At 48.2% G+C, this 13,506-nt stretch overlaps 1 pseudogene across 1 annotated transcript in view; it reads right to left on the bottom strand.

The window, feature by feature from the left end:
* Positions 1-4,771: 4,771 nt before the first annotated feature.
* LOC144266484 (pepsin A-like) overlaps positions 4,772-13,506 on the bottom strand; it is a 39,398-nt pseudogene continuing 30,663 nt past the window's right edge. Inside the window, exons 3-8 of the transcript XR_013346481.1 lie at positions 10,620-10,738; positions 10,129-10,328; positions 6,822-6,938; positions 6,156-6,291; positions 5,926-6,018; positions 4,772-4,921 (exon numbers count right to left, since the gene is read on the bottom strand). The product of XR_013346481.1 is annotated as a pepsin A-like (transcript). The remainder of the gene's footprint in view (positions 4,922-5,925; positions 6,019-6,155; positions 6,292-6,821; positions 6,939-10,128; positions 10,329-10,619; positions 10,739-13,506) is intronic.

The raw sequence follows: 13,506 nt of genomic DNA, 5'->3' as shown, positions 1-13,506 counted from the left end.
TGGCTGAGCCCTCAAGGGTTAACTCTCACACTCTACAAGGCATCAGGAATAGAGGGAGGGAAGACAGTCTCGCAGACAGAGACAGAGACACACACCCTGTGTGTGAGAGAGAGATGTGCATTGCCCCTTTAAGTATCTGACCCTACTCTTAATTACACTGCCTTGTTAATTAGATCAGCTTGCTGAGACTGCAGCTGCTGCCAGCAAGCTCCCTCCCTCCTGAGCCCTGTCATGTGTTCCCCTGCTCTCTGGAAGATGGAGTAAGTGGGGTGCAGGAGCAGGGGGAAGGGGAACATCCTGACATTAGCTCCCCTCTTCCTCCCCTGCTTAATGTTCAGAGTTTAGTCTTCTCAAGACTTGGATTGAGCTTTATTTTACATAGAATTAAGTCTCTGCTGGGACAGTGGGACAGTCTCTAAAAGCAAATGCTTACTAAGCACTGGTCTACGCTAGAAAATTAGATCGACCCAGCTAAATCCACACCCCTGAGCAATGTAGTTAAGCCGACCTAAGTTCTATTTAGACAGTGCTAGGTGGGCAGAAGAATTCTCCTGTCGACCTAGCTACTGCCTGTCGGGGAGGTGGATTTATGACAGTGACAGGGGAACCCCTCCCGTCGGCCGTAGGTAGTGTCTCCCCCAAAGCGCTACAGGTGGGGTAGCTGCAGCACTGTAGCTGTGCCACTGCACTGTTTTAAATGTAGACGTGGCCTAAATCTCTCTCTCTTTCTCTGTGAATGCATATGTTTACTTAAGTCTTGAACAACCGTGACTATTGTCAAGAGCAACTGTTAAAGCCAACCCTTTCAGGGGATTCCCCCCAAGTTTTACTCTTTGTTACTACCACAGCACGCTACTGCAATATAATTATGGGGACACACATATGTAGGCTCCCGAATGGCTCTTGTGGGGGAGGGTTTACCCTGCTCAGTCTCTGTGGAATGGTGTCCGGACCCTTTGTAGGGCGGGCCATGGACAGCAGTGTAGTCCTGGAGCTGGAAGGTACTGGAATGCCAGAGATCCCCACTGGCCTGGCTCTCTACCCCTGCCCCCATGCTGCTCTCTGCCCCTGCCCTCACATGCAGGGGGCTGAATGGAGCCCTAACCTAGGGGCTGAGGGGTGAGGAGGGTCAAAGGGATGTGCTGTGGAGGGTGGATAGTACGGAAATGGTGTTCCAGCACATTCCGGCTCCACTACACCACTGGCTGTCTCCTTAGAGCCTGGGAAACAAGCGCTAGTGTCCCACAGTCTCTTCAAGCTGCCTGTGAGCCTCTGCCATGTGCACAGCCTGCAGCCCTTCTCCTCTGCCTCTTCTCCGCTTGGGGGAGTGGGATGGGTTTAATTCCTGCAATGCCATCCTGACAGTGTACCCTTCTAGTGCTTGTGCCGCTCCACCACTGAGTCCTCCAGTCTGGCTCCCATTCTTCCTGTGGCTGAACTCCTCCCCTTGCGTTTCCATTGGTTCCACTCTCAGAGAGGGATTCTGGGCGGCCAGGCTGCATGCCCACAATGGAAATCTCCCAAGTACCTTCAAACAGCTAATGCACACGCCTAGTGGCCACCACGCCCAATTTCAGGGTGATTCCGGCCTATCCAGCGTAGTCACTCTGCCTGCCTCCAGCAAGTCTGCTGGCATGAAGAGTCCCACCCAGAAGGCAATGCAAGCACACAGGATACACGGGGACTCCTGCCCCACAGAACCCCCTGCTATTCCTGTCCTGGGTCTCCAAGCAGCTCTGCTGATGCCCCTTCAGCTTGACTCACAGGCCCCCCTGCTATTCCAGCCCTTGGGCCTGACACACACACATTTGCTCCTCATTCCTGACCAGCAGCTCCCCTTCCTGTTCCATACCGTAACCTCTTCTGACCAAAGGTGCTGATCATAACCAGTAGTGTTGCACTCTACAATGAATTCTACTAGTGGTATAAGTGGAGGATGGCAGCTCTGTGATGACCCAACCCCAGCTCAGTGTGGTTTGTGGCATAGCATGGGATTTGAATGCAGGGCCCCAGCAGTGAGAGAGTGACATGATAACCTCCTGCTTTTGCTGCCATGGTCTTGTACGCCACGTTCCTTGGCCCACCAACCAGGGCTTTTTATTGGGATTAGCATAGGCTTCCAGCTCTAGTCTCCTGGGTACAGTCTGGGACCAAGTGAAGGGATGGATGTTTTGGTGACTCCATGTCAGATGAGTGGGGAGGGGAGAGGTCTCACGCCCAGACCCTGGTGGGACAGGGGCCCACATTGTCAGACAAATTAATCATAAGGGGCACTAATTGTGCCCCTTTATCTCATTAGACAAACCAGAGATCCAATCCTCTCTTTTCTCCCACCTTTTGAGGTAACCCTTCCAGGTCAGGGCTGGAACAGATTATTGGACCTGGGGATAGAGGTCTTCTCTGTCCTGGGACCTTCAATTCAGAATAAGGAATCTATCCCTGATGCCCCTTCCCTTCAGCTCCCTGTCTGGGTGATGCTGTGTGTACCATATCGCCTCCCACAGGTGGCCCTGTTCAGGCTGAAGGTCTAGAAATCATGGAGATTCTATTCCAGTGACTCAGTGCCCTGATCTAAATATTTGATGAATATGCATGAGCTCATCTACAGAAACAGCAGCAAATATTATGATTATCAGACCTGCAACCTGACAAGGCTACAGCATGGAACAAACTTTAGGAAGTGCCATGCTCCTGGCTGGCTCTTGTTAGGTGTCCTGGTAGCTCTGGCAGCTTCCTGATTTACCCCTTCTCTTGGTGTGGGTGGCGGGCTGTGGCTGGTATGCTGGCCTCCCTGGTCTGGGAGGGAGATTTGGCTGCTTCCTGCCATCTAGTGGGGAATGCTCTGCATGGATGGGAGTAGTGCCAGAGGCCATAGTCAAGATCCCATTTTGCTAGGTGCTAGACAGCCCCTGCATTGGAGAGCTTCCAAGCTGAACAGACAAAGAGAGGATCATTATCCCCATTGTACAGGTGGGGAACTGAGGCACAAAGAGGGAAAGTGACTTGCCCAAGGTCTGTAGCACAGACTGGGATTGAACCTAGGTCTCAATCCAATGCCTTCGCCATAGGCCAGAGTCGGAGAAGCCAGAGGATTGTCTTTCTTACACTGCAGTTTGTATTCACTCCTCTAAGCATAGAAGGCCTCATAAACCAAAACAGGCCGTCAGCGTTTGAACCTAATGTTACTATTCCCTGTGAGCCCTGCCCTGTTAGAACAGCTGGGAACCAGACCCTTCCCCTTCCTCTGTGTCACTGTCATAAGGACTCAGCCTTAACCCCCGCTCTCTCCCTCCAGCCTCGTTTGTTGTATCTGAGTACTGGCCAATTTCCTTGAGTTTACATGTCTGGGGACAACACAGAGACTATGACTCTTTCCAAAGGGGCTAAACAGACTTGCCCGGAAAGATGCACAATGGTCTTTTCCCAAGGTCTCTGCCTGTTAGTGAGTGGAACCAGTTCTGGTCTAAACCATGTTGCACCTTCCCAAACTGGCTTCTCTGCCAAGCCATGTGCTTAGAAAACTCCTCTGTGCAGAGCTGGGTGAAGGTCCTTGGACCAGGCGATTTACATTGATCGTTGTGGTTTGTGAGATCCCTGGGCTGCGGCCCTTCCCTGGGTGCCTTGCTTGAGCCGCTCCTTGCCCCTTGCTTGGTGGCTGGGAAATGGGACTCTGGCTGCCCCTGCTTTAGGCCATGGGTAGTTATTTCCTAATTCTTCATTCTGGGGTTTCCTTCCAAGCAGCTGGTGCCAGAAGACAGGACACTGGGCAAATGGACCTCACCTCTGATCCAGTCTGGCTATTCCTGAGTTTCTCCAGTGAAGTGAAATCTGTCCTTGCTCTCTCCTAGGTCTGGCCCCATCTCTAACAACACCTCGGAATGTGACCCCGCCCCCTCATAGACCCAGCCCTCATGCTGGCCCTGGCTTTCCTCTGTGCTGGCCTAAGGACTGGGTCATCTCCTGGCCCCACAGCAAATCCTAGCTGTGGGTTCATGTAGTGGCGGGTCAGAAAGCCTGCATGTAACTGCAGCTGGGTGTGTCCCCGCCTGTGTGAATGCTGGTGGAAGTGTAGGACTGGGAGCGGGTCTGCAGCTTGTCACAGCAAAGTGTGAGAGGGAACCCAGGCTGGTGAGTCAAAGGATTCAGTGGTCCCCAGTTCCAGTGGTACCTGTCACCCCAAATGGCTGTGTTATGTAATTTATGGACAGCCCCCAAGCCCATCTCATGAGATACTGTTGAAAGTAACAAAACAAACAGGTCAGGAGTGAGGGGCATTAGCATAGTGGGGGATGGGGTGGGACAAGAATGGAATTGCAGTGTGGGAGCTGCAGGTCATTGTAAGGGGGCATCAGCAGAGCTGTGTGTGGGGAGCCAGGGCTGGAAAAGCAAGAGGCTGGGGTCAGGTTGAAGGGACATTGGGAGAGCTGCATGTGGAGGGAGCTCAGGGCTGGCATATCAGGAGGCTGCAGATTGTGATTGGGGGCCACAGCAGAAGATATGAGAATGTTCCCTTCCTGCCTCATTGGTGGAATGTGGGTCACCCCGCCCACCAGAGAGAAACAATTCACTACAATGCTCTTATAGTCCTTTATTCTACTGTTGGTAAGATTAGAGACGAGAGGGTGAGTTTGGGGTGGGGAATAGTGTGTGTCCATTAAGGTCCCAGCAGCAATAAGGGTCACTAGACTGACTCGCATTGTTGGGGCTCTGGAGAAACAGATACTCTCCGGGGTCAGGGTTCCATGGCAGTGTCCCGGGGATGGTGCTGTGTTCATGCCACGGGGGCCAGGCCCACCTAGTTGTTGGCCCTGTCGAAGACAACGTAGTACTGGCGGATGAAGACATCTCCGAGGATCCAGAGGTCTCCAGAGGTGGTGGGGAGGTCGATGCCGTCAAAACTGGGAGATCAAGAGCCTGAGTTCTGCACTAGGGTAAAATGGGACATGGGTTATTGGGCTGGAACTTTAATGACCCCTTGAGTTATTATCCTGCAGGAAGTGCACATGCCTGCACCTGCACCATCTTGGGATGGAATCTCACCACTGCTCCCAAGCTAAGCAGCGTTAGCCTGGGTCAGGCCTTGGCTTGGAGACTTTAAGGGACAGCTTGGGGATGCAAGCAGCGGGGTTGGTGAGTGAGGCCTGGATGCTCACAGGTATTTAGGGGCATAACTCCCATTGAGGTACCTTTGTGGATCTGGGCCTCAGTACAGTCCCAGTGCTTCAGCCTGAGGCTAAGGGGTGCAGCCTGTGAAGTGGGAAGAAAAGCAAGGCCCTGATCACTTCTTTTTATCCCTTGAGGAGGCAAAGCACGCTCTCTCCAGACTCCTGGCCAGATTCCAAAGGGAGCGATTACATTCTGCCACCAGAAATCCTGCTGTGATTATAAGTGGATTTGGGCTTCCCCACTGCTTGTCCCACCTACCAGCTGGTGTTGCTGTGTGCTGTTAAAGCAGTTTAGCTGTTCCTCCCCAGAGGGAAGCAAACCTTTATCATGGGGAAGGAACATCCTTCCTGATGCCCAGATGCCCGTGCCCTGGAGCACGAGGCAGCGATCTCTCTTGATCTAGCCTCCCAGCTTGGGTAGCTGCTCATTTAATTCTCTCCTAGCCCCGTAAGGCCCCTGCCCTGGTGATCTCCTACGGTGGCCAGCTCTGCAGGCCGCCTCGCTGCTCTTACGGTATGTCACTTTCACTGTGGGCCTGCCTTGACCTTGACCGTCCCTCCTTCTGGATCCATTTGTGGGAAGAGCTCTCTGCCGCCCCACTCTCATACTGAGGACAGGCTCTGAGCTGCATCTCAGTGATGCTCCTGCAGGCCCATGCCGGCTGTGTAGGGGGCAATTGCCAGCATGCTCAGTGCAATGGCCTCAGGCACAAGCCTTCGCTAAGAGGCCCCGAGGCGGCATTCTCAGCAGGACGCTCACATCAGTGATGTAGGCACTGGGGGGCACAGGGAACTCGATGCCGTTGATGGTGAAGACGATGTTGGGCAGGCTGCTCATGGCACTGCAGCTGATCTGCAGGGAGGGAGGCAACACACGGAGGGAAGGTTAGACACGTCTCGGGCATTAGGTTCTCCAATGAGAGAGATGGAGCATCACATCCGTGTGTAGCAGACACCTCTAGAAGCATCTCTCCCTCTCCCTGCCCTTACCGTGCCATCGCTGGTGCCGATGTAGGAGTTGATGTTGGAGATGCCAGAAGGGGGCCCAGCTAGCAGAGAAGTGCCAGTGTCAATGACAGCCCGGCAGCCACCAGAGCAAGTGATGGTCTCTCCGTTCATGGTGACGCTGCAAGAGAGAGAGTCGGGGGAACGTTTCCAGTCACACTCCCGATTTCATTCCCACTCAGCCCATGAGCCAGCAGCGAGAGGCCTGCAGGGTGGAGCTGCCTCTCACCCTGCCTCCCCACCCCCCTTGCTACAACTGCCAAGAACTTTCCCCTGATGTTTCAGCCTCAACCTCCTTGGCTATTGCCCATCGCTCATCGTCCTACAACCTTCTGGGACTGTGACCGATCTAGCCTGGGGGTCACAATCAGAGGTCAAGGGGTTGTGCCCACCCTGCCCTGTACTTTATTGCTAAGCAGAGCGGGCCAGATGAGGGTTCCTGGTGTGGACAAGGTGGAGAACCACTGATCTAACCTTCTCACTGGTGAGCCCCTTTGCTATAGCTCCAAGGAAGGTGTGATTCTGACTCCTGTGTCTCTTGTCTTTTCTAGACTCTGTAATTTGAGCTTCCCCAGGCTCCTGCATGCATCTTCTTTTGCCTGTCTCCACAAGCTGGCCAATAAAGAGGAGGGACCAAGGGGTGGGAGATACCTGTCCATGGTGATTTGCCAGTAAGTCTCAGCAGAGAGAGGGATCTAGTTAAGGTTCCCAGAGTAGTAAGATGAGTCGATGCCGCCGAACATCACAAACCTCCCGCTCTGGTCGTCCCTAGAGAAAGGAGAGAGGAGAGTCAAAGCAGATGCATGAATGGCTGACTGGCAAGTCAATAGCAAACGCTCTGTCTGAATATAATAATGGCCATACTGGGTCATTACAAAGGTCCATCTAGCCCAGTATTCTGTCGTTCGACAGTGGCCAATGCCAAGTGCCCCAAAGGAAATGAACAGAACTGAATCAACAAGTCATCCATCCACTGTCGCCATTCCCAGCTTCTGGCAAACAGAGGCTAAGGACACCATCCCAAGAAAGGGGAAAAAATTCATAGGCAGGAGTTGTAGACCAAGCTGGATGAGCAAGCATCTCAGAGAGGTGATTAAGAAAAAGCAGAAAGCATACAGGGAGTGGAAGAAGGGAGGGATCAGCAAGGAAAGCTACCTTATTGAGGTCAGAACATGTAGAGATAAAGTGAGACAGGCTAAAAGCCAAGTAGAGTTGGACCTTGCAAAGGGAATTAAAACCAATAGTAAAAGGTTCTATAGCCTTATAAATAAGAAAACAAAGAAAGAAGAAGTGGGACCGCTAAACACTGAGGATAGCGTGGAGGTCAAGGATAATCTAGGCATGGCCCAATATCTAAACAAATACTTTGCCTCAGTCTTTAATAAGACTAAAGAGGATCTTAGGGATAATGGTAGCATGACAAATGGGAATGAGGATATGGAAGTAGATATTACCATATCTGAGGTAGAAGTGAAACTCAAACAGCTTAATGGGACTAAATCGGGGGGCCCAGATAATCTTCATCCACGAATATTAAAGGAATTGGCACATGAAATTGCAAGCCCATTAGCAAGAATTTTTAATGAATCTGTAAACTCAGGGGTTGTACCGTATGATTGGAGAATTGCTAACACAGTTCCTGTTTTTAAGAAAGGGAAAAAAAGTGATCCGGGTAACTATAGGCCTGTTAGTTTGACATCTGTAGTATGCAAGGTCTTGGAAAAAAATTTGAAGGAGAAGGCAGTTAAGGACATTGAAGTCAATGGTAAATGGGACAAAATACAACATGGTTTTACAAAAGGTAGATCGTGCCAAACCAACCTGATCTCCTTCTTTGAGAAAGTAACAGATTTTTTAGACAAAGGAAATGCAGTGGATCTAATTTACCTAGATTTCAGTAAGGTGTTTGATACCGTGCCACATGGGGAATTATTAGTTAAATTGGAAAAGATGGGGATCAATATGAAAATTGAAAGGTGGATAAGGAATTGGTTAAAGGGGAGACTACAACGGGTCCTACTGAAAGGTGATCTGTCAGGCTGGAGGGAGGTTACCAGTGGAGTTCCTCAAGGATCGGTTTTGGGAACAATCTTATTTAATCTTTTCATTACTGACCTCGGCACAAAAAGTGGGAGTGTGCTAATAAAGTGTGCGGATGATACAAAGCTGTGAGGTATTGCCAATTTAGAGAAGGACAGGGATATCCTACAGGAGGATCTGGATGACCTTGTAAACTGGAGTCCTAGTAATAGGATGAAATTTAATAGTGAGAAGTGTAAGGTGAGGTCTCACCAGTGCCTTGTATAACGGTACTAAAACCTCCTTATCCCTACTGGAAATACCTCTCCTGATGCATCCCAAGACTGCATTAGCTTTTTTCATGGCCATATCACATTGGCGGCTCATAGTCATCCTATGATCAACCAATACTCCAAGGTTCTTCTCCTCCTCCGTTACTTCTAATTGATGCGTCCCCAGCTTATAAGTAAAGTTCATTTAGGGATTAATAACAAGAATTTTACTTATAAGCTGGGGACGCATCAATTAGAAGTAACGGAAGAAGTTGGCTTATTTAGCCTAACTAAAAGAAGGTTGAGGGGAGATATGATTGCTCTCTATAAATATATCAGAGGGATAAATACCAGAGAGGGAGAGGAATTATTTAAGCTCAGTACCAATGTGGACACAAGAACAAATGGATATAAACTGGTCATTGGGAAGTTTAGACTTGAAATTAGACGAAGGTTTCTAATCATCAGAGGAGTGAAGTTTTGGAACAGCCTTCCAAGGGAAGCAGTGGGGGCAAAAGACCTATCTGGCTTTAAGATTAAACTCAATAAGTTTATGGAGGAGATGGTATGATGGGATAACATGGTTTTGGTAATTAAATATTCATGGTAAATAGGCCCAATGGCCTGTGATGGGATATTAGATGGGGTGGGATCTGAGTTACCCAGGAAAGAATTTTCTGTAATATCTGGCTGGTGAATCTTGCCCATATGCTCAGGGTTTAGCTGATCGCCATATGTGGGGTCGGGAAGGAATTTTCCTCCAGGGCAGATTGGAAGAGGCCCTGGAGGTTTTTCACCTTCCTCTGTAACATTGGGCAGCATGGGGCACTTGCTGGAGGATTCTCTGCTCCTTGAAGTCTTTAAACCACGATTTGAGGACTTCAGTAACTCAGACATAGGTGAGAGGAGGAGTGGTGGGTGAAATTCTGTGTCCTGCGTTGTGCAGGAGGTCAGACTAGATGATCATAATGGTCCCTTCTGACCTAAATATCTATGGAAAAAAACCAAAAACAAACCATCCCTGCCCATCCTGGCTAATAGCCAGTGATGGACCTATCCTCCATGAACTTATCTAGTTCCTTTTTGAACCCTTCCCTATTAGAGAAAGCCACAGCTGGGCAGTGCTGGGATACAGTCAGAGCTGGGCACATCAGTGTCTAGTAGTGGAGAAAGGACATGACGGTTGTCTGGGCGGGGCACATCTACCCCTACTTTGATAACTGTCTCTTGCCAGGTCTCAAAAGCTAAGCAGGGCTGGGCCTGCCCTAAAATTGGATGGGACACCTCCAAGGAAAGGCCCAGGTGTTTGAGGCAGTGGTGGCAGGTGCTGCTGTTCCGTCTGAGTCAGTACTGAGCAGTCTGGTGCTAGAAGGTGATAAGCCAGGGAGTCATGTGGATGACGTGGGGCACTTCCCCCCCAGGAGTCAGTCTAATACTGATGACCTGCAGTGGGTGTAGAGAGGGCCCTGATGCTTTAATGTAATCGTTAGAGGCACTAGTGTTCACTTCTGCTCCCAAAATGTACATCACCAGCATGGAATGGCTGCCTTGTTCCACCCGAGATCGCTGTGTTTTGGGAATTCTGATGCAAACATTGCAGGGCTCACTGAATGTGAGAGGTGCTGAATCTCACTGCAGCAGATGGGCTGTTTCCAGCCCTGATTTACGAGCTCAGGTAGACGGAGAAGAGGTACTGGGACACCAAACCCTCGTTCATCATGTTGTCAAAGATGGGGGTGGCTCCAGAGGAGGAGCTGCCGGGGAAGGCCAGACCCAGGATCCCATCAAAGGGGGAGTAGTAGAGGAAGGAGCCGAGCTTGGTCTCCCTCAGGGCAAAGATTTGATTGGTGTCCACAATGCCTCCAACCTTAGAGGAGGGATGGGGACAATCAGACACACCCTACACCCTGGGAGAAGCTGCCAAGTCTACCAGAGGGTCTTTACAGCGTGCAAGTTCTCAGAGGCTACCATGCCCTGAACTGTGCTCTCTCCCCCATGATTGGCTTCATTGTCTCTTCTCTTCCCTTTCTCTATTCCTGTCTCCCAGTTCACAGCCAGTGGAGTTCCTGCTTTAGCTTTGCAGATGCATCCTGTCCTTCGAATTCCTAATCATTTCCCTTCTCTGCTCCAGGGGCTTTGATCCTTTCTTGTGATTTACCTGGACGGTGTCGTAGCCCAGGATTCCAGTCATGCTGCCGGTGCCATACTGGTTGGAGATGTCCTCACTGGTGGCCTCGTAGGTGGAGGAGTCTGATGGGTTGAAGCCATTGTGGTCTTCTGCAAGTACAGAAGAGTCAAATGGTCACAGACCGACACTTGTAACTTTCCCCATGTGTTGTATGGGAGACTAGTGAGGCTGTGAATTCTTTGGTGGGGGGAGGGTGCTTATGCACTGCAGTGCTCAGCATTGCAATGCCTAGGTCCCATTGTGAATCTAGCTCCTGGGCTTCCTGGAAACCATCCCCCTCCTCTGACACTGTACAACTGGACAATCCACAGACAATGGAAGGAAACCTATAGTATCAGTAGCTGGAAACTAATGATTTTTTTAATTTAAAAAATCTGATTTTAAACAATGTAAATACATTTTTCTTTTAAAAATAATAATTTAAAATTAAAGTTTAAATTATGACAACATATGTGCAAGTCTAAACTTACTAAAATCTATTAAAATCAGTTAAATTAAATAAAAATTACTATTAAGTAGTGCATATTTGTTGCTGAAGTTTTAAAGATAGACCACTGAACTGGTGGATTTCACTGGCTCAGCAGCTGGAACTGGACTTGGTTGAAGCGCTAAACCAGCTTTTTACAGCAGTAGCCTCTTCCGCAGGTACAGAGAGAATATTTTCTTCATGTCAGTTCATACAGCTAGTTCAGTTCACTGACTAGTTCATTCTAACTTAAGAAATTGACTGGGAGTTATAAAAGCAAGACAGCTTGTTTTCCTTTCCCAATCTCTGAATAAAAAGTAAGTATGAGAGGATGAAATCTAAAATCTTGGAACGACATGGTGACCAGAAACAATCAGTTCAATTCACTGACTACACATAAGAATATAAGAATAGCCCTACTGGGTCAGACCAAGGGTCCATCTAGCCCAGTATCCTGTATTCCGATAGTGGCCAGTGCCAGGTGCCCCAGAGGGAATGAACAGAACAGGTAATCATCAAGTGATCCATTCCCTGTCGCTCATTCCCAGCTTCTGGCCAACAGAGGCTAGGGACACCATTTCTGCCCATCCTGGCTTATAGCTAGTGATGGACCTATCCTCCATGAATTTATCTAGTTCTTTTTTGAACCCTGTTATGGTCTTGGCCTTCAGAACATCCTCTGTCAAGGAGTTCCACAGGTTCACTGTACATTGTGTGAAGAAATACTTCCTTTTATTTGTTTTAAACCTGCTGCCTATTAATTCCATTTGGTGACCCCTAGTTCTTGTGTTATGAGTAGTAAACAACACTTCCTTATCTCCTTTCTCTACACCAGTCATGATTTTATAGATCTCAATCATATCTCCCCATAGCTGTCTCTTTTCCAAGCTGAAAAGTCCCAGTCTTATTAATCTCTCCTCATACGGAAGCTGTTCCATACCCCTGATCATTTTTGTTGCCCTTTTCTGAACCTTTTGCAATTCCAATATATCTTTTTTGAGATGGGGCGACCACATCTGCACACAGTATTCAAGATGTGGGCGTACCATGGATTTATATAGCGGCAACGTGATATTTTCTGTCCTATTATCTATCCCTTTCTTAATTATTCCCAGCATTCTGGTTACTTTTTTGACTGCCACTGCACATTGAGTGGATGTTTTCAGAGAACTATCCACAATGACTCCAAGATCTCTTTCTTGAGTGGTAACAGCTAATTTAGACCCCATCATTTTATATGTATAGTTGGCATCATGCTTTCCAATGTGCCATTACTTTGCATTTATCAACATTAAATTTCATCTGCCATTTTGCTGCCCAGTCACCCAGTTTTAAGAGATCCTTTTGTAGCTCTTCGCAGTCTGCCTGCGTCTTAACTATCTTTAATAGTTTTGTATCATCTGCAAATTTTGCCACCTCACTGTTTACCCCTTTTTCCAGATCATTTTTGAATATGTTGAATAGGACTGGTCCCGGAACAGACCCCTTGGGGACACCACTTTTTACCTCTCTCCATTCTGAAAACTGACCATTTATACCTACCCTTTGTTTCCTATCTTTTAACCAGTTACCAATCCATGAGAGTACCTTCCCTTTTATCCCGTGGCAGCTTCCTTTGCGAAAGAGCCTGTGCTGAGGAACCTTCAGAAAGAAAGGCTTTCTGAAAATCTTGGTATATTATATCCACTGGATCCCCTTGGTCCACATGCTTGTTGATCCCCTCAAAGAATTCTAGTAGATTGGTGTGGCATGGTTTCCCTTTCCTAATACCATGTTGACTCTTCCTCAATAAATTATGTACATCTATGTCTGACAATATTGTTCTTTATTATCGTTTCAACCAGTTTGCCCAGTACTGAAGTCAGGCTTATAGGCCTGTAATTGCTGGGATCACCTCTGGAACTCTTTTTAAAAATTGGTGTCACATTAGCTATCCTCCAGTGATCTGGTACAGAAGCTGATTTAAATGATAGGTTACAGACTACAGTTAGTAGTTCTGCAATTTCACATTTGAGCTCCTTCAGAACTCTTGGGTGAATACCATCTGGTCCTGGTGACTTATTGCTGTTTAATTTATCAATTTGTTCCAAGATCTCCTCTAATGATACCTCAATCTGGGACAGTTCCTCAGATCTGTCACCTAAAAAGAATGGCTCGGGTCTGGGAATCACCCTCACATCCTCAGCTGTGAAGACTGATGCAAAGAATTCATTTAGTTTCTCCACAATGGCCTTATTGATAACACTTCCTTTGTTTAATACATTGTTAGTTTTAAATGCAAATTGTTTTAATAAACTTTTTTTCTTAGCTATCCAGCACATTTAAGGTCGTTTTACTTTACTAATAATTTTTAAAAGCTTTTCTTTTTTCATTTTTAATCAAATTCCAATT

This window comes from Eretmochelys imbricata, chromosome 6 (assembly GCF_965152235.1).
Source record: "Eretmochelys imbricata isolate rEreImb1 chromosome 6, rEreImb1.hap1, whole genome shotgun sequence".
Classification (NCBI taxonomy): Eukaryota; Metazoa; Chordata; order Testudines; family Cheloniidae; genus Eretmochelys; species Eretmochelys imbricata.
This window is presented reverse-complemented; position numbering and strand designations above follow the sequence as displayed.